This window comes from Myotis lucifugus, unplaced genomic scaffold, assembly GCF_000147115.1.
Source record: "Myotis lucifugus unplaced genomic scaffold, Myoluc2.0 scaffold_34, whole genome shotgun sequence".
Classification (NCBI taxonomy): domain Eukaryota; kingdom Metazoa; phylum Chordata; class Mammalia; order Chiroptera; family Vespertilionidae; genus Myotis; species Myotis lucifugus.
The window spans coordinates 270,955-291,170 of NW_005871082.1; the positions used below are offsets into that span (position 1 = coordinate 270,955).

Genomic DNA, 20,216 nt, shown 5'->3' on the forward strand with positions numbered 1-20,216 from the left:
TTTGATATTTGCAACCATAGTAAAACAAAGATTTATATTTTTGATGTTTATTTTATATATTTAAATGCCATTTAACAAAGAAAAACCAACCAAAAAAATGAGTTCGCATGTCATAGGTTCGCCATCACTGACCTAGGAGGACACTGAGGCAGGGGCCTGGCAGGACCTGGGGTGGAAACATGGCTGGCACCTCCTGGCACCTCCAAGACGCTCCTAAGGGAAGGAATTCTCCACCTCGGGGCTCCCCTGCAGCGCCCAGCGAGCTGAGGAGCTGGCATGGAGAAGAAGTGGCCTCTGGGAGGAGACCGAGGCCCTCAGCAGAGAGGTGGCATTCGTTCTCATTTTCTATCCAGTAAATAACCAGCCGAAGGACAGAGCTAGCCCGGAGAGGGCGAGAGGGCGGGGATTCTCAGCCTGGTCTGGATTCCTGAGCCTCTGTGCTGGTCCCAGGCGCAGTGGCTTCCCCTGAGCTCCTGTCCAGACCTGCACGCAAACGCTCCTCGCAGGCCCTGTCCCTCTCCTCCCTGCGTCTCCCCAGGGCTGCCCTCTGTGTTCCCTTCAGGCCTGCCCCGCCTCTGTGCACCCACATGGTCAATGTTACTGAGCACCATTCTTGGTCCTGGGGACACAGCAGGGTCACACAAAACAGAAAAAGTCTTTTATGGAGGGAGGAGCGTGGACAGACAAAAAAAGGACTAGACAAACAAAGAAGCCCAGATAGCAGGGAATGCTCTGAAGGAGGTACAGCAGAGTTACTGTGTGGAGAACGGCAGTGGGACCGTCTCGCTGAGAAAGTGGCATGCTGGGGGGAGGGCTGGCAATGCCAAGATGGGGGTGAGGACAAAGGTCTGAGGTGGGGACAAGCCCGATGTAGGGCTGAGGGCCTGGGGCAGCCCTGGTTCACACGTGTTGTCCTGGTGTCATTTTTTTTTTAATGTGAAGCATTTTGCTACTTATCTTCTGTAAGTTCTTTTTTTAATATATTTTTTAAAATTGATTTCAGAGAGGAATGGAGAGAGTGAGAGAGAAACATCAGTGATGAGGTAGAACCATCCATCGGCTGCCTCCTGCGCGCCCCCTACTGGGGATCGAGCCCGCAACCAGACATGTGCCCTTGACTGGAATCAAACCTGGGACACTTCAGTCTGCAGGCTAACGCTCTGTCCACTGAGCCAAACTGGCTTGGGCTGTCCTCCTCCTTTCGTGGTCAAGGGCGGCCCATTTGGAAGATGTTGCCTACCATGAGGTGGGAGGCTGTTGGAGGAAATCCGGTGATTGATGCCTTGAAAAGTTCTCACTGGTTTCTTCTCCCTGAAGAATAAATTAGGGTGGCCGAGGGGCAGAAGAGCCAGGCCAGCAGGCGGCTATGGCCACCCAGGTGTGGCTCGATGGCCCCTTTCCATAGATTTCAGTGGAAGCCTTAAGGATGGAGAAGAGTGTTTATGAAGGACCCCAAGGATCACCTCCTTCCACACCCCCAGACTCAGACCCCTGAGCCAGCCCTAGGCATTTTGGAGATGGGCAACACACACAGATCTCCCTCTCACAGTTTCCGTTGTCCGTGGGGAGGGCCAGCCCCGGCCTCGGTCCCCGCTGGGTCCAGCCCCTCTCAGGCTGGCTAGTCCAGCACCAGCCAGAGCCCACCCCACCTCTCTGCGGGAAGCAGGCTGGCAACGCCTGCTGCATGACCTTGGGCTGCGAAGTCCAGCGTTTGCAAAGTCAAAGTGAGTCACTTCCTCCCTAGGGCCTCCCCTGACAGGCAGCCGGCCGGCTCCCTGCCCCCCTGCCCCCTCCTCGTGCCCGTGGCTGGCGCTGGCAGGACCGGGAACGCGCTCCGCATGCTAAGTGCTCTGCTAAGTGCTCGTGCCCGAGCCTGCGCTGGAGGCTCATTTGTCACCGCTGCTGACTCAGCAGTTCTGGGGAAGGCTTTTCCCTGCGCCTCTGAGGAGGAGGCCAGGAAATGAGGCGGTCCTGGCTTTCCTTCCCTTCCCTCCGGGATGTGTGGGTGGGTGTCTGAGTGCTGTCATGTGAACAAGTCTGTGCATATGTGCGGCTGAGTGTCACTGGGTCTGTGTGTCTCTGATGTGTGTCAACATGGGTGTGCATTTCTGGGTCTGTGTGTCTTTTGTGTGCAGCTGAGTCTCTGTGTGTGTCTTTTATGTGTGTGTGTGTGTGTATGTGTGTGTGTGTGTGAGAGAGAGAGAGAGAGAGAGAGAGAGAGAGAGAGAGAGAGAGAGAGAGAAAGACAGGTAGAGGTAGAGGGAGGGAGAGAGAGAGATCTGTGTTGCCCATCTGTGTGTGTCGTCTATCCCTGTGTGTGTGTTGGATGTAGTATCTCTGGGTTTGTGTCTCTGTGTGCTGTATAAGTGTATATGTTGTGTGTGCCTGGATGTTGCATATCTGGCTTTGTATGTGTGATATGTGTCTGGGTGAGTGTGTGTGCTTCTCCATCACATTGAAGGCCTTTCCCCGCCTCTCTCCCCTCAGACCTCGCCTACTCCCAGAGGGACTCTGGTCCCCAGCTCCCGCTCACGTCTTCTGCCTCCAGTCCTCTAGTCACAGGACCTTGGGCATTAGAAGGACAGGCTCTGGAGTCACACAGATCTAGGGCTGCCATGTAGCAGGGAGAACCCTGACATCCCAACTCCCAGCCTTGGCTTTGCACTTGCCAGCGGAGTGACCTTGATTGAGATACTTACCTTTTCGGAGCCTCAGTCTCCTCACGGATAACACAGAAGTGATCAAACAGAGGATCTCGTGATGGAGCCTGGGATATCGCGTGCCGCGAAGGGTGCCTGTTATTCCTCCTTAGAGGAGTAGGCCCGGTGTCAGGCACACAGCCAGGGCCTAATGAACAGCACTCAAGAACAAAAGCACTGAGCGGCTGTCTCCTTGACTGCTGTGGGAGGGCGGGTGCGGGAGCGATGACCTGGATTGGGAGCTGGGCAGGAGCTGTGTGCATTGACAGCTACTGCAAGGAAAGACAAGTGGTGACCTGATTTAGTGCTGCCTTGGGCAGCCAAGGAAGCAGGAAAGGAAGTCATAGGCAAGGGGCATGGAGCTGCTCTGTGGGTCCCTTTTCTACCCAGACCAAGCACTGCTGACACCTCAGTCCAGAGAGAGCCCACGGGGGCAGCACAACTCGCCCCACTCCCCACCCCTGGAGCAGCCTCATGCTTTGTCCTGGGAGAGCACTCACATCTATTTGTTTGGATCTTCCTTAAACAACCCCATGAAGGAGATTCTTAGCATCCCCATTTGGCAACTGGAAAAACTGAGGCTCTGGGAGGTTCAATTCCAAGGTCATGGGGCTGCCACGTAGCAGAGAGAACCCTGACATCCCAACTCCCAGTCCAGTATTTCCTGCATGTCTACACCACCCACCCTCTTCCTGCGCACACACACAGTTACACCAGCCTGCACCCTGGCGGGCCCCCCCTCCCTGCCCACAGGCAGAGCTCCCACGCACGCTGGCACCACACCCTCCCTAGCATCAGTTCTTGGAGCAAATTCTTCCCAGAGCCTGCCAAGCCCTGCTCCCCTTGGGGAAAGGTAGGACTTGCTTCTGAAGGGCCTATTTATCATCCCAGCGCCTGCTATATGGATGCTTACTCCATCCTTTTGCTATGTTTAGCTGGAGACAAGTAAACCATTTTGGGATAGAGACACAGGGCCTTCCCCTACTGGCAGGGGAAGCCTGGGGTGAGCAGTCCCACATTTCAGAGTTGCTGCCTAGTCTTGGTCCTGGGTTCAGAGAGTAGGGGGTGGAGCCAACTGGAGGGCAACCGATGGGTCCCAGGCAGGTGGCAATGGTGACAGAGTGGGGACTTGGAGGGCAAAGGGCCTTGGCTCATGCCTCTGCTGCTGACCAGCTGTGTGACCTTGGGCAAGTCACTCCCATTCTCTGGGCCTGAGTATCCACATCTATGAAATTAGGTTATTGCTCTCAGGTTCCTTCCAGCTCACACACGGTCCCAGATCATGGCTAAGTCTATGATTTCAGATGCTACCAAAGACTGAAACACTATGGGAAACTCTGCCACCACCAAGCCTGCCTCGCAGCTCTTCCTGGGAAACCAGCAGACAGACGGCCCTGTGGACAGAAGGAGCCAGCATGAGGCGTCTGGATATGGGACCTAGAAAAAGCCCAAAGTGGAAGGGGGCATCAGAGAGCTTCTTCCATCCCTGATGGGCCCGTCCTGCTCCAGGGAATCCAGCGCCAGCCGGAGACGGGATTCCGGTTCTCTGCTCTGCTCAGGCCTGGGCCTGTAGGTGAGGACAGGAGTCATGTCCACTTGGGGGGCCTGTGATTTGTGGGGAGAAAGGGCTCATAAGCATTTCTGGCCTTCCTGATTCACAGGGTTATCCGAGCACCGCTGCAAGCCCATTGCAAAGCAGACATGCCCATTTCTGCCCAGACACAGTCCGGGCGGGCAGTGGGTGCTGCAGCCTGTCCGTACGTGGCTGCAGGGGCCCAGCCACCCAGTGACTCACTCACTCACCCCGCTGGCTAAAACCGGCCTCCACCCTTCCCTTCTCCTGCCACCCACAAAGCCCCTTAGAGAACTCTTGACTCTTGTCACCTTGAGGCTAAGGTAGAGAAGGACATTTCCAAAGGTTGGGGGATGACAATAGGGAAATAAACAGAAGGCCATGGGATCCCTTAATTACCCAACTCTGGAACCACCTACCTCTGGGCTTCCTGGAGTGTCATTTTATTAATGCCTCATTGTTTCAGTTGCTTGAATTTTATTCGTTCAGGATTCTTGCAGCCCAAAGCACAAGAGCTGGTGGGCCTCCTGACATGCTACTCCGATCTCAGACAGTCTGCCAGGGGCTCCGTGCACCTACCCTGGAGGTCCCTGAGGGTCTGTGAGGATCAGAGGAAGTCTGATTAGAATGGATGTGCTAACCTGATGACGGGGGTGACTTTTAGGACTACAGGACTGGGGTGGGGTGTAGTCCTAAGAAGAACATGCAGGGAGAAGCTCATCAGGAACTTTGGGGCCAGCTCCCAGCTTTTAGGGGTTGAAGACCCCACAGAGTGAAGAATCGAGGGCCCCAGAGCAGTGTTCTTTCCAATTGTGAGACATGAAATCAACTGAGTGGATTGCACCAGGTGTTTTTTTTTAAAAAAAGGAATAGAATGGAAAAATCTAAGTGCAAGTTACAGCTGGTAAAAAAAAAGAATACCTTCGTAAAATTTGTGGTTTTGCACATGTAAATAATCATCTGAGTATTGGGCTGAGATATGAAATGTATTTCTTACTGTGCGTCATGGTTTTAAAGTTTGAAAACCACTGCTCTGGAAAACAAGAGTGAAGCCCTTTATGTATGAGAAGGACAAGGGTCTCTGTCCTAACATGTTTTTATTTACTTCTTATTTATTTATTTTTTTGTTAATCCTCATCCAAGAATATTTTTTCCATTGATTTTTAGAGAGAGTGAGAGGGAGGAAGGGAGGGAGGGAGAGAGAGAAACACATGGATTGGTTGCCTCCCACACTCGCCCCAACCAGGGCTGGGGATTGAACCTACAACCCAGGTGCATGCTCTTGACCTGGAATCGAACCCATGACCCTTTGGTGCGTGAAGCAGTGTTCTAACCACTTAGCCACACCGGCCAGCGCTGTCCTAACATTTGATTCCAGCATCCCCAGGAGTTGGGGGTGGGGTATGGGGAAGGTCCTCCACTTTCCTAAGCACAGAATGAGCTGGTCCAGTGAGGCCACGGTGCTCCAACCCCTTTGCCGCTTCCTTTAGCAGGAAGGGAGGGATGGGGCTTTCACCCAGGTTCCCCATCCCCAGGATGTCGGGGCAAGTAGGTGAAGATTTTCCATTTCTGAGCCTTTTCCAAGTGGCAGTCTCTACTGTCCCCATCCCCAACCCTAAGAACAAGCGGAGAGGAGAGGCCAGTCGAGGAAGTCAGGAAGGTAGGTTTGGCCTCTGGAGAAGCCTTTTCTTAGAGGCCTTCCCCTTCCATTTCCATTCTTTGGCAGAATTTTGACTATAGTGGGGGCGGGACAGAGAAAAAACTAGAAAGCTCTAGTTCTGCCACCGGGGCCGGAAGCCCCACCGTGGCCCGGCCGGCGGTTAGCCAGTTTGTCATTTTGCAAATCTGGTCTACCCACCTCCGGTGAAAACTCCCAGCATCACCCCAGGGGGCGATGACTAATTACAAAACACATTTTCTCTCTTTTTTCACTCGCCCCCACCTAGCCTCTCCGCACCCCGCGCTAGACTGCCTCACTAGACTGACTTGAATGAACTCTTGGCCCAGCCCCTCCTCCCCAGGCTGCACCCTCAGGGTTCTTTCCTCCCTCACTTTACTTTCACTTTCTAGTCACTCTCACTTCTCGCAGCTTCTTAGCCTGGAGCTCAGAGCCCCGGCCCTTTCTCAAGGTTGGGGCCCTCGGTGAAGCCTAGGCCGCACCCAGTCAGTCTGGTCTTGAGTCAACAGGAATTGACAAATATTGACGCGGGGCATTCTGTTTCAGGTTTGCAAGGAGAGCACAGGGGCAAGGTTCCTGCACACGCAGTTTCTAGAAGCCTGATTGACACAGAGATGTCATCAAGTGATTAGGAACCGTGGGCTTCATGCATTCCGGCGAGGTGCAGGGAGAGGGCACATGAGATAGCTGTATGTGCACCTGGCCCGGAAGGATGTTCCTGACTGAACATTGAAATAGGCAAGTGGCCAGACGGTGTAGAAGATACTGTGGGCTGCTGGGTTTCCAGGACAAGTCATTCCCTCCCTCTCCTGTAAAGCGACAGGGAACATACTCTCCCTTGCCGTGGACGGTGAGGTTTGAGGATGGTCCCAGGCAAGCTGCTGGCACAGAACACCCCTTCACGCCCCCTCCTGTCACTGCACCCCTTCCCAGGACCACCTCAGGGGTGGCAGCCCAGCCTGCATCTCCCTTCCATGTTGTTGATGGAATCCCCTCCCCTTTCCCTTCACACTGTCTCACCTGCTTCTTTATCTCACCTGGGAAAGAGGGAACTGGAGGCTACAGAGGCCCCACGGGCTGCATTTTCTTTAAGCTCTGTTTACCCGCCCCATTTACATGGGGCACAGGGGACCCTGTAAAGGATTCCTGATACTGAGTGTGATGAGGTTGTGAGGAAGAGGGTGGCGCTGGTGGGACTGTAACGCTTTGGGGTGGGGAGAGGGACTGGATAAATCCAGCCCATTTAGGAGTGCACATACTCTTAGAGCTAACTACTCCACTTTTAGGAAAGGACCCTAAGTAATACATGAGCAAGGATGCTGACTGCGGCATTCTCATCCATCCTGACAGGCGATGGGAGCTCTTGCAGCTGTCAGAGGAATGACAGCCCTGACTTACCAACAGGCACAGAGGTGTCTGTTTAAAAAGCAAGTCTCAAAATAGTACGTGGAGCAAACTCAAGATTTTTTTAAATAATAAAAACAACATTTTATAAGGATATTTTAGTTTTATAATTAAACTTTTTTTTGTCATTAGAGAGAGAGGGAGAAGGCGAGAGAGAGAAACATTGATTAGTTGCTTCCTATACCGGCAACTAGGTATGTTCCCTGATCAGGAACCCTTTGGGGTATGGGACAACGTTCCAATCAACTGAGCCACTGGGCCAGAGCTGTAATTAAACTTTTTTAAAAATTAGTAATTAATAAATGAAGTTCTCATGGCCCAAGCATCAGCTTGCCAACTGCCCCTCTCCCTCCTCGCCCCCTCCCTTCCACGCCATCTTGTCTGCTCCTCCTACCATTTGCTATCTTTGGACCTCAGACTCCTGAGCTGTCTGTAAGACTCCAGAGCCCCTCTAAACAACGCGCACTAATCCCTCCCTAATCCTGGCTCCCCAGCAGCTCAGACCAGCAGCTGCCTGCTCCTATGGGAGGTGGGCAGGAGTCCCCTTGGTTTATACCCATCGTAAAAAGAGAAGCAGCTGTGGCGCTATGGATGCTCAGAACTCCAGGACATGTCCGCCTCTAAAGAGGGGGCCTGGCCTCTCCCCAGAGAGCGTAGTTCTTCCTCCCCTTCCCGGACACGTCCTTTGCACTCAAAGCACTTCCAAAGAATTGGGTGGGACTCCGGAGAGGGCGTTGTCCACAGGTGAGAACAATGCCTCCAGGCCACGCCTTTCCACCTGCTTCTTTGCAAGTGCGGTCTCTGAACAATGGCAGAAGCTGAACGCTCCCTTCCCTCTGTTAACTGTGCAATAAAGGAATCCCATCAGGCCAGCCACGGCCTCCATCAGCGCTTCTCCGAGGGAGGGCCCTTTGGAATCACCGCGGAGATTTGCAAGCTACTAACACCTGGGTCCTACCTCAGACATTCTTTTTCTTTTTTTTAAGTATCAAATTTTTATTTTTTAATATATATTTTTATTGATTTCAGAGAGGAAGAGAGGGGGAGAGAGATAGAAACATCAATGATGAGAGAGAATCATTGATTGGCTGCCTCCTGCACCTCCCCTATTGGGGATTGAGCCTGCAACCCCGGGCATGTGCCCTTGACTGGAATCGAACCCGGGACCCTTTGGTCCACAGGCCAACACTCTATCCACTGAGCCAAACCAGCCAGGGCCCAGACATTCTTTTTCATTTAAACTGGGGAGGGGCATCCTGAGCACTGGGATTTTGTATTCCCTACCTCTTCCCGAGGTACACCCCTGGTTAAGAACCACTAGTCGATGTGATATGATGTAATGTGTGTAGACATGCTCTGTGCATACGTAACCCATGCATGGAAGCCTATGCACACACATACAACATGCAAAGCTGGATTTCTCAACACACAAAGTAACACTCACTGCTAAGGTCACCAGCAAAGCAAGACACCAAAAAAAAAAGTGAGAAAAACATTTTTTTTAGAATGTGATATTTAAAAAATGAAAAGGTTATCAAGGGGAAAATCAGAATCTTTATTGGGCTGCTCTACTTATTTTCGTTGTGTTTTTCCTCATATTGCATGTGGGGAGAAGAAGCTCCACAAACCTTTCAAGGCTGGGCCCTAATCCAGCCCCCACATCCATAAAGAGAGCTTTCGCCCCGTCTCACGCTGTAGGTTTCCTGGGTGAAGCATCCAGTCCCTTGGGATGGGACAAACTGTCACCTGTTCCCCTGGCTGAAAGCCCTCAAGCCGTGAGAGTCCTGGCACTGGGCTGGGGGTGGGAGGGGCCCAAGTCATCCAGGAGCTCCAAGCCCTGCCACTCCCTGCACCCCACTCCGTAAGAATGCTGTGACCAACGGAACTGTGCTCCTATATCTGCAGGTGGCTCAAATATTTGGGGCTCTGTCCCCAAGGCAAGGTATACCCGTGTATGAGATGTACATGTGGGCTTGCCTGAAGTAGAGATTTGGCCAATTTCAAGGTTATTTCTAAATCTAAGTTTGATGATTCAAGTATACAAAGTGAATCCGATGGAAATCTGAAGAACTGATTGGTAGGTTTTCATCTGGGCAATCAAGAAAGGCTTCCTGGAGGGGGTAACATTTGAACTGTGCCTTGAAAGATGAGTAGAATTTAAGAAGGAAAAGAGAGAAAGTATATAGAGATGCCCCATTCTTTTACTCTTCCACATTCTCATCCTTGACCTCAGCAAACCTGGCTCTGTCCCAGGAGCCTTCTGGAGCCTTCAGGGTTCCGCCTCTTACTGCCCTCCCAGAGTGAATATCAGCCCCACATCTGGATGCCCACCTCTGGATCTGCTGGGCTCAGTCCTGTGTTCTCTGACCTGGCTTTGAGGTGCCCAGTCTTCTTCAGACGCCTCTAGACCTACCGCTTAGTGCTTCACAGCCTAAGTGAAAACTGGGGGGGAGTGCCCTCAGGCCTTCCCCGTTGGACAGTGGAGCCAAGATCTCAACCTGGAATTGCCTCAGGAAGCCCTGGACAGCTTTAAAATATCCAGAGGCCAGTACCACTCCACCACGCCTTCAGAATCTGACTATCCCAGCTGGGAGGGCCAGCCAGGACCGAGACCATGGCCAGTGGCCAAAGATAAGGGAGAGAGAACGGAAGACAAGGCAGAAAAAGAAGGGGGCTCCTCGAGACAGCTGCCCAGAAAAAAAGCCCAGAGGCTCTGGAACAGGTGGAGGACAAGGCCCAGCCTAAAAGGGGCTCTATAGGAAACAAATGTTCACGGAGCAGCATTAAATCCTGTCTCTGTTCCCCAGGCTCCTGGGGTGGGGCCAGGGACAACTGTTCACCATCAACGGAGGGAGAAAGACACAAAGGCCCCCAAGGAGGGCCTCCATAGTCAGTGCCTCCATGAGAGCAAAGACTTCATCGCATTTGTTCACAGCTGTCTCCCCAGCGCCTGGCGCACAGTAGGTGCTCAATAAATACCTGTTGAGTGAACTTTGCCAGGCCTTTTCCTCTATCAGGACCATCACGAATTTCTGAGTCTGTGGGTTTCTTGTACAGAGAAGGGGTTAACATGGTGGTGCCAAGGAGAACGTTGGGAAAGGAGGGGAGAAGGATGTTTAGCTTGGGTTCCCTCCCTAGTCTCCACTGACAACATTTCCTCAGGATTTGGGAATTGGATGTAAGAGAGGGGGTGCAGTTAGCTGGACACAGCTGCCCTTCCAAATCGGAGGTTGGAGGAGGGGGGAGAAGAGGAAGAGGAGGAGGGAGTGGGGTAGTAGGCAAACAAGCAGAGAAGAGAGGAGTGTGCTGGGAACATGGAGAGGCTGCCAACCCCAGCTGACTGAAAGGTGCTGGGTGTGTCCAGAGAGAAAGGAGCGAGGCTGGTGAAAGCCCCCACGTGGTCACCGAGCTCCCGGGGTCTTATTCCAGCAGCCACACTCCCGACACGGTGACTTTCAGAGTGGGGTGAGGTATGTGTGGAGAGGACGTAGGAAAGGAAAGGAAGCCTCACTCTCCATTTGAATAGCAGCGGGCAATTTCCCTTCCCAGTGGTGGGGGTCTCCTCGAGGCCTGCTTTAGAGAGCTGGGCAGGCTGGGGCTCCACGCTGTGTGCGAGTGTGCACACCATGCAGATGTGAGCCTGGCTTGGGTGAGCTCCCAGCGCTGACACAGCCTCTGGAGAATGCGTGGTACCTGCAGGCACAGGCCCGGAAGCAGATTCCTGGGGTCGCAGGACAGTGTGTAGTTAGGCTCTGTGTAAGCTCTATTTGTGTGTCCTCAGCCGGGAGCACAACCTGCCAGGCCTCCTGGCCAGGAGTTCATTTTAAAGCCACCTTGAATGGAGCACAGTCGCCTCTCCATTCAGGTTACTTGAGCCCACTCCCCACCACACCTGAAGGAAGGGCCTTGGACCCCTAGGAATTGCAGGCTGGGGTGCTGCCCTTGACATTTCTCCCACCTGGAACCCCAGTCCTGTCTGGCACTGGGATGTGTTTTGAAGTCACATGCAGCCCTGCTCACATGTGAAATCTTGGTTGCAGGTCTGGATGTATCTGGTACGCTAGGTGAGCTCAGAGCTGGCCCTGGAGCAGTGAGGAGGGGAGGGGACAGGCCAGAGGCAGGGCAGTGCTGGCTGCAGGCAGCCCTGGGCTGGGCCTGGAGCCCTCCAGGCGGCCAGTGGCCAGGCTGCAATTAACCCCCACCTGCCCAGGGCCAGATTCTGCCCGCCATGAATACCTCCCACCCGCTTCCACCAGCTACCACACCTCCTCCCCAGGAGTGGATGTAGGAGAGGGAACAGGTGAAGGGCATCACTCAGCAGGTTCTCTTCCTGCTGATTCTTCTAACCCTTTGCTTACCACACCACATACCCCCGAGGACAAGCTGGGACCGAGACGAGGCTTCCAAGCAGCCATGGTCGTTGCCTCATTGCTGGACAGCCCCCATCTCAACCCACCTCCCCCACCCCTGTAGTAGGAGGTTGTACTGCCAGTCACATTACCGCATGTTTCAGTGCCCAGCCCAGGGCCTGCCTGGGCACTCTCTGCTGGAGATGTATTAAGAAGAATGGCCCCTGTGAACCCCTCCAGCTCCTCCATCTCTTCCAATCTTTTGCTGAAGATTCAGACTCAGGAGGTTTGAGTGAGGCCTGAAGTCACTGAAAGCATCTGGGTGGGTTTGGCTGGCTCCATCCAGCCCCACGGTGAGCTGCTGTTGTCTCAGGGCTGTCTCTGAGGTGTGTGCATTCCAGAGAGAGCAGGGATAGCCGAGAGTGGAATTTCAGGTAGTGGAGAGCTGTGGTATAAAGCTGCACTCAAGAAGTTCAAATTCCCAATCTTGACCTTGGGCAAATTGCTTAAGCTCCTTGGGCCTCAGTGTGCTCATCTGTAAGATGGGATGATAAAGGTCAGTGTGCTCTTTTCTATAGAAGGCACCATGGCAGGGCCCAGGGCTAGTAGACAGAGCTGGGGGAGCGGGGGTTAGGGCCAATGCCCGGGATTAAGCCCCTGACCCAGACCTCTGTGTGGCCCTCCCAGAAGGGGACAGGAAGTCCAGGCCTACCGAATGGGAATATGGCAAAGAATGAGCAGAGTGTGTGTGGCCCCTGGAGGCCAGTTCTGCAGCAGCAGCCCCTGTCCTGTGCCCTCTCTTGGATCATATTTGTGCTGCCCTAATTTCTAAGAATTTAGACATGCCTTCAGGGACCAAGCTCCTCATGGGAATAAAAAGTCAATTCAATTCCCCACGAAAACCATTTGTCCACTGAAACACTTGGCACAGATGTTGAATTCCAACAAATCCAGGTTTAAATCTCCATTTCACCACCTACTGGTAGAACAACATGGAACAAACCTTAGAACCTCAGCTTCTCCATCTGTAAAGTAGGGAGAGTCGTCTCTGCTTTGCACCTGATGAAAAGACTAAATTAACTCAAGCATCCTTTCAACAAACTTTTATTGAGCACCTACGATGTGCCAGGCAGTGGTGATACAGCTATGAATACAAGAGAGGCAGACAAGGACATATGCTAGCGGGGCCTTCAGACAGATATTAACCAACAGTGACTCCAATGTCTGCTACCGACTGTATGAGTGTTATGTAGGAAAAGTGCTCATGAGGTAGTCTTGTGAGTTTTGAAGGATAACTAGGTGTGATCTATTTCAATGACTCTAAAACACTATTGATTGTCAACACAATTGTTTTAGGTCACACCCGAGAAAGAAAACTCCTTCAAGACTCGGAGCCTTCTTACCCTTAGAGGTGTTATTTTGTGCTTACTCAAAGCTCTTTTCAACTTTCCATCAACCCCAGAGGAGTTTCCTATCTCCTGCCCAACTTAAAACAAAGAAAGGTCTGTAATGGCAGAGATCAGAATAGGGTGAAACCCAAGAGAAATCCACCTTACCCTGCAGCAAGCTTGCCTGGTGTGAAACCCCTGAGTGGGTAGCAGACAGTCTCCCAGGTTCTGGTTCCTCGGAAAGGGGAGACAGGACAAGTAGGCCACGTGGACAGGGCAGAGAGGAGGGCAAGAACGGTGGAGCAGGGGTCCTGGCCACGTGCCCATTGCTGGGCTCTGATTCTCGTTGAACGGAAGAGTGGCCAGGAGGAGGAGTCAGATGCCAACCTGGGGCGTTGTTAGACACCACAGTGTGTAAAATGCAGCCTGTCGTCAAAGATTTAAAAGACGCATCTTACCCAGAAGCACAGAGCACCCTCGTTTCTAGATCTTGGTTTTTAAATACCATTCTTCGCTAAAAGGAACACGGGCACTTTGGGGGAACAGTCAATGCCAGGGCTGCCTCAGAAAAGTACAGATGAGCCTGGAACAGTTTATTGTGCCAGAAAGTGACGATGTGCTAAAAATATATATAAATAAATAATAGGGAGTTGTCAATAGGAATGAGAGCCAGATTCAATGGGTTTCTACTACTGGGCAATTCTGGCATAACTTGAGCACTGAAATAAATGAGAGTCAGAGATTATAACCCTAAGAATAAAAGAATCATCTATGAGTCCATCTGATAGAAATAAACACACAAATAATCAAATTAATGGGGAAGAAAAGAACACTCGGCCCTAACAAAGGGATGCCAAGGAACAAATGTAGGAACAAATGATGGAATTGGAAACCCCTCATCTGCCCACCACTGTAATATTGTTTTAGGCAAGAATCATAACTAGGGGCTACCAGTGGGTGATAAGAAACAAGATATTTACATAGTACACTGAGCAGAAAATTCTTCTTTTGCTACTAAGGCATTAGTAGAACAACTGGAGATGGCTCTAGTACCTGGTACACCGGTACCAAAGTCAATATAGTAAAAAGCTAACATTTGGAAAACCTGAGTGACGGGAATATGGGAATTATTGGTCCTGTTTTTTGCAACGTCTATTAGTCTGAAATTATTTCAGAGTAACAAGTTGGCTTTTTAAAGCGTGTATCTTAAAATTAATAAAATACAATAAATGATCTGGGGAAAGATGTACATGAGCATACCAGGTAGAAACACCTGTGTGGGCGAAAGCCCCGAGGCTGGCCAATCATGTTTTTTTGAAAACCAAAACCATAGAAAGCCTGAGTGTTGGGGGCAGAGTGTCTGGGAGCACAGTGAGTCAGCTGAGAGGTGGGCAGGGGCCAGGCCCGAGTGAGGGTTTGGGTCCTGTGATGACAGCAGGGAGGAGCCATCAACATGCTTTAAGCCGCGGGTGTGGGGAATGTGGCCTTATTTGTGTTTATCACTCTGGCCCCTGGCTGACCCTCAATAAACAGTGGCCATTAATAATGCCTTGTCTGCTCCACTCTCTGCTGTCGCCTCCCCTAGGGACCTTTTTGCTCTATGGAGTTGACAGCAGGTGGCCTCATACCCACAGGCTGCCAGGTTGACCTCTAGCACATCCAAGCCCAGTCCCATCTTCTCCTCACCCCACTCAGCCCGGATCTCTGTGCACACCTTCTCCACCAGCTTCCTTCTGTCTGTCTTTGTTTCTACTCTAGGAGCCCAAGAGCTCAAAGGAGGCTGGAGAGGTTTGAGTACAAGTGAATAAATGGGCTGTTTGAGGGATCTCCCAGGGCAACTCCAGGCTTGGTACAGTTTGAGTGGCTGTGGGCTTCCTTTTTTCCAGATGAATCACTGCTCTGTGTGTGTGTGACCGTGTGTGCCTTCCCCCTGATGTGCTTGGGGCCCTGAGGTGAGAGAGGGCTGGCTGTGTGCGCCAAGCAACTCCTCCTGTAACCAGCACTCCCTGCAGCGCACTCTGAGCCAAGTACCTGCTGGTGTTGCTGTGCTTCCTCAGCCAACCCTTACAACAGCCCTGTGAGGAACACACCACTGTGTCCATTTTGCAGAAGAGCGAACTGAGGCCTGAAAGGTTTGTTAGTGTGTTCAAATTCACACAACTGGCCCCAAGATTCAACCCAGGCCCTCCGACCCTGAAGCTTACACTTCTGCCCCCAGAGCCACCCTGCGACTTCTGATGGCCCATGGACATCAGCGTTATGGGAATCCAGGACATGTGGCTGGGTGAACCAAGTGTAACTGAGGACCCAGGAAGGGGTTAATTGAGATGCCCTCAGCAAGCTCTGGTTTGGTGAGGCTAGTTGCCATGGCGACAACATGGTTTGGGGAGAGGGAGGCCAGCACAGCAGGATCTTCTGAATCACTGGACATGTAGCCCATAAGTTTATTCTGTGGTGAACTCCTTCCAGCATCCTCAGGGACTGCACATGACCACCGGGACTGACTGTGCAGGACAAGGGTGAGGGCAAGGGTTCCCTGTGTGCGCCCTGGCCCTGCTGCAAAGCCTTACCGGGCGGGTGCTCTCCCTGGCACTGCCCTGGGAGTCCTGCCCACCAGGAACACCCAGAGCCTCTCCTCTCAGCTCCCAGATCCCCGGGCGAGGTGGAAACCAGGAAAGAACACAGATTTGGGGCCAGAAGTCCATTGATCATTTATTTATTCATTCTTTACTAGATATTTATTGCTTGCCCATGATGCACCAGTCACTGCGCTAGGTGCTGTGACCTGGGGTGATAGCCGGAAGCCAGCAGGCTCTGCACTCATGCAGCTGCCCTTCCAGGGGGCAGAAAGTTCCCACCAAATGCTTTCTGTGTCACCATGGGCAAGTCTCTTTTCCTTTCTGAGCTCATCTGCAGAATGGGGCCCATAAAGCCCACATTGCTGGGATGCTGTGTGGATGAGACAATATACTGAAGCATATACCTGTATGCACAGCACATAGTAGGGCTAACTGTGCAGTTGACGTAACTGCCTGTAGGCTGCTTACCTTTCCCTCCAACCTCGAAAGGAGTCAGGTGATGATATAAGTCACAAATGAGGAGCCCTAGGCTCTGGGCCCTGGGGGCCCTGTGAGGCAAAATCTCAATACTGACCCAGTTAGAGAGACAGGCTCCTCCATCACTGGGCAGTGCCCTTGGCTTCAGTTTGCCCATTTGTAATGGGGGATCGGGTAGAGGAGGGAATGTACCCGAGCTGATGGGCAGCACCACAGTGGACACTTGACCATTCCATTCCACTGCCTGACCCACCCCCAGGACAGCCCAGGACTACTTCCCCAGGCATAATAAGCCTCCAGCCCAACTAGTTTTTTGCCTAAATATGGACCACAGCAGCTATCTGTTGATTTGACTCGCTTGATTTTTTTAAGTGGGGCTACCTTAGCCAAGGAAAATGCCCCCTCCCAGTGCCCATCTCAGACTTTGCCCTGTTTGCTTCCTACTTACCCCCCTCCCCCGTCAGCCCCAAGCTAGTATACTTGCACAATACAAAGCAAGAACCTGACTCTGTGACCCTCCCCACCATGGAAGGAACCCTGAAACCCTCAAGGTCAGCCCTGGGACCAACCTCTGTAGCCTCAGCACATGGCAGGCCTGGCAGGCACCAGCAGCTCAGCTAGGCTGCGTACAGATAAAAGCAACATGCAGATCCAACCCACATTTAGGGAACCAGCAAAGGAGGAGGAAAAAATGTGAGAGTTTCATATCTGATATTTCAAAAAATACAAAACTTCAAAGTAGTCACCACAGGGGGGAAAAACATATTGAAGGACTTCCTCACATTTACTTTGTGAATTAGTATTGATTTTATTTGCACTGCTCACGGGGGTGGAGATGGCCTCACCTTTTCAGAGCTTAGTGCCCCTAGAAGTCTTAATCAAGGCCTGGGAAATGGAAGTGGGGTGCACATTCTGTGGGCTCCTCTCACATCCATCCCTGGAGGATAGAGAGGGAAGGTGTTTTCCTCTTGCTTCAGTCTGACACCACAGGAGGCCAGATTAAGCTTGGTTGGAGGTGGTGCTAATGAGTTTTCCAGGGTTCTCTTCTCTGTCCAATCTCGAATTGCCTTCACCTCGGCTGGGTGTCAGGGTACATATTTATACCAGGACACGGCTTACAGAGCAGCTCCTGGCTGTCAGCTGTTGGTGACATTCTTTGTAGAAGGTCAGTGGGCTGGGAGGAGGCTGGGGTGGGGACCTACGAGTTCGGCAGAGAGGAAGAAACTCCCAGCCAGGCTGGCCCCTGAGCTGGAAATCTTTAACCAAGGATCCAGCCAAACCACGGGAGAAAAGGACAAGTGGACAGACATGCCTCGCAAACACATCCCCTGTGAGGAGGTCAGAAGACACTGGATGGCAGAAGGAAAGGATGCGGATGAGGAGAGAAGAGGAAGAAGCCCAGTGAGAATGAGGATTTCTTTTCTTTCTTGATTTCCTTTTTAATAGGTGTCACTTTTTAGATCATTTTCAGGTTCACAGCAAAATTGAACAGGAAGTACACAGGTTTCCTACATACTGCTACCCCACCCCCACACACACAGCCTCCCCCACTGTCAATATCCCCACCGGAGTGGTGCATCTGTAACACTGACACATCATTATCACCCAAAGTCTATAGTTTACCTTAGGGTTCACTCTTAGTGTTGTATATTCAATGTATTTGAACAAATGTACAATGACATATATCCACTACTGTAATATCACAGAATAGTTTTGCCTTTTCTACAATGCCATATAGTTAGAATCTTATAGTATACTAGAGGCCCGGTGCATGAAATTCATGCAGGGGGGGGTCCCCTCAGCCCAGCCTGCACCCTCTCCAATCCAGGACCCCTCGGGGGATGTCCGAAGCAGTCGGACATCCCTCTCACAATCCTGGACCTCTGGCTCCTAACCACTCACCTGCCTGCCTGACCTCTGGCTCCTAACCGCTCACCTGCCTGCCTGCCTGATCACCCCTCACTGCCCCCCCCACTGGCCTGGTCACCCCTAACTGCCCCCCTGCTGGCCTGATCGCCCCAAACTGCCCCCCCTCCCCGCCCGCCGCCAGCCTGGTTGCCCCCAAACCCTACATATACTATTTTTTTTATACATACATACTTATGATAAAGGTTAAGTTGATGGTTCCAGCCCTTGGTGGAGCTAGATGTGGTATAGGGTCCAGCCATTTCCACCCAACTGAGAACTCCTGTGATGGGCAGTCTTTGCTCCAGGCACCCCAGCGGACTGGCAGAGAACTTATGAGATCTGCACTGTGGTTTGATGGCCCCACCTGTCCCACCCAATCCACATTCTTCCTATTTCTTCTCAGGGGCTGCTCCCTGCTAACCCCAGTGCACACCTAATTCTGTCCCAACATCTGCTTCTGATCTAATTGACCTAGCACTGGGGAGGAGAAAAAGTCAGAGTGATGGGACATGGGGGTGGGGGATGCCAGTTAAAAATGCGAGGTCAGAGAAGACTTTACTGATAATACATGTTGGGCTGAAACCTGGAGCCAGGACAGCACTGAGTGCCAAAGGGGTCCAGGAGAGGAAACATTGGGTGCAAAGGCTCTAGCCTATGTAGCTAAGGCAGGGGGTGCCCAAGGAGTGGGAGGAAATAAGATCACAACGCTTCAAAGACCAGAGTGGGGACACATTGTGTAGGCCATAGTCCAGCCGTGGGCAAACTACGGCCCGCGGGCTGGATCCGGCCCGTTTGAAACGAATAAAACTAAAAAAAAAAAAGACAGTACCCTTTTATGTAATGATGCTTACTTTGAATTTATATTAGTTCACACAAACACTCCATCCATGCTTTTGTTCCGGCCCTCCGGTCCAGTTTAAGAACCCATTGTGGCCTTCGAGTCAAAAAGTTTGCCCACCCCTGCCATAGTCAGAAGGTTGGATTTATTCCAGATGCAGTGGGAAGCCACTGGAGGGTTTTCAGTTTAGAAGTGATGTGATTTGATTTGCATTTTTAAAAGCTCAAACTGGCTGCTAGGTGGAGAATGGATTACAAGAGCATAAGACGGGAAAGCAGGGAGACAGTTCAGCATTTCATTGCTGTGGTTAATATAAATTCTCAGCTCAACAACTTCTCTCCTGCAAAGACAATCATGGTGGCCAGTTGCATAGAACCCCATGCATACTGCAAACACACCTCACAGTCCCCTACACTCTTAACCACCCACAGTCTCTCCTGGACACAGGTTTACATGCATGCATCCATGTTCCCCAACATAAACTGAGGCATATAGTCTCATGCACATATCCTCCCATACATGGCACCAGCAAAGACGTTTTCATGCATATGCAAGCACACACTCCCATTTATTCACTTCCTCACACATTTATGAGACACTTTCATGCACAGGCACACACATATAGCTACACATATTTCTACAGACCCACCATTTCCCATTTTTCCAAAAAGAAGCAGGTCTGAACAGGGGGAAAAAGGGTGTTAGGGACTTTATACGAGGAGGGGATAATTGCAAGCCTACTTAGTCTTTGGAGAAAGAAAATGCCCAAGTGAATGCCTGCTTTACCCTAAATTGCACCTGATGGTTGGGTTGGCCAGTTATCAGTAAGGCTGAATTAAAGCCTTCATTCATCAGGCTGCCTCCCCCCTGTCCCCATCCCCACTCCGCAGCTCCTGTCCACCCACCTCTAGCATTAATCAGCTCTCACTACACTCCAATGACTCACAGGGCATAGGGGGAAGGGGTGTGTACACTTTAGGCAAATCTGGACTCCTTAGCTGGCTCCTCTGCAATACATCCTCCCTTCCAGCTGAGCCCCAGCCACAGTGACCTGCCAGCAACAGGCAGCTCTTCACACACACACACCTTCAGGGTTTTGCATATAGTGCCTCCACTGCCAGCTGGAAGAGCTTTCTTATCCTTCCTGCCTCTGCTTAGGAGCTGCCTTCTCAGGAAAGTCTTCCCTGATTGTCCCATCATGCACTCCAATTAGAGTCCCTGCTGTGCTCATCTCCATCTCAACATGACTGCACTGCCCAGCACCCACTCGGTTATACTTATCTGTCTCCCCTTCAGGACAGAGAATATATCTGTTTTGTGCAC

General features: G+C 51.7%; 1 long non-coding RNA gene across 3 annotated transcripts in view; it reads right to left on the reverse strand.

Annotated features, from left to right (window-relative positions):
* Window positions 1-4,741: 4,741 nt before the first annotated feature.
* Window positions 4,742-20,216, reverse strand: part of LOC111825591 — a 29,790-nt gene continuing 14,315 nt past the window's right edge. For 2 of the 3 annotated variants that reach the window (XR_002828785.1, XR_002828784.1), the window contains exons 3-4: window positions 12,707-12,762; window positions 11,679-12,238 (exon numbers count right to left, since the gene is read on the reverse strand). This is a non-coding gene — a long non-coding RNA (uncharacterized LOC111825591). Of the gene's footprint in view, window positions 4,871-11,678; window positions 12,239-12,706; window positions 12,763-20,216 lie in introns of those variants that run through there. The other variant, XR_002828783.1, reaches the window with a different exon arrangement.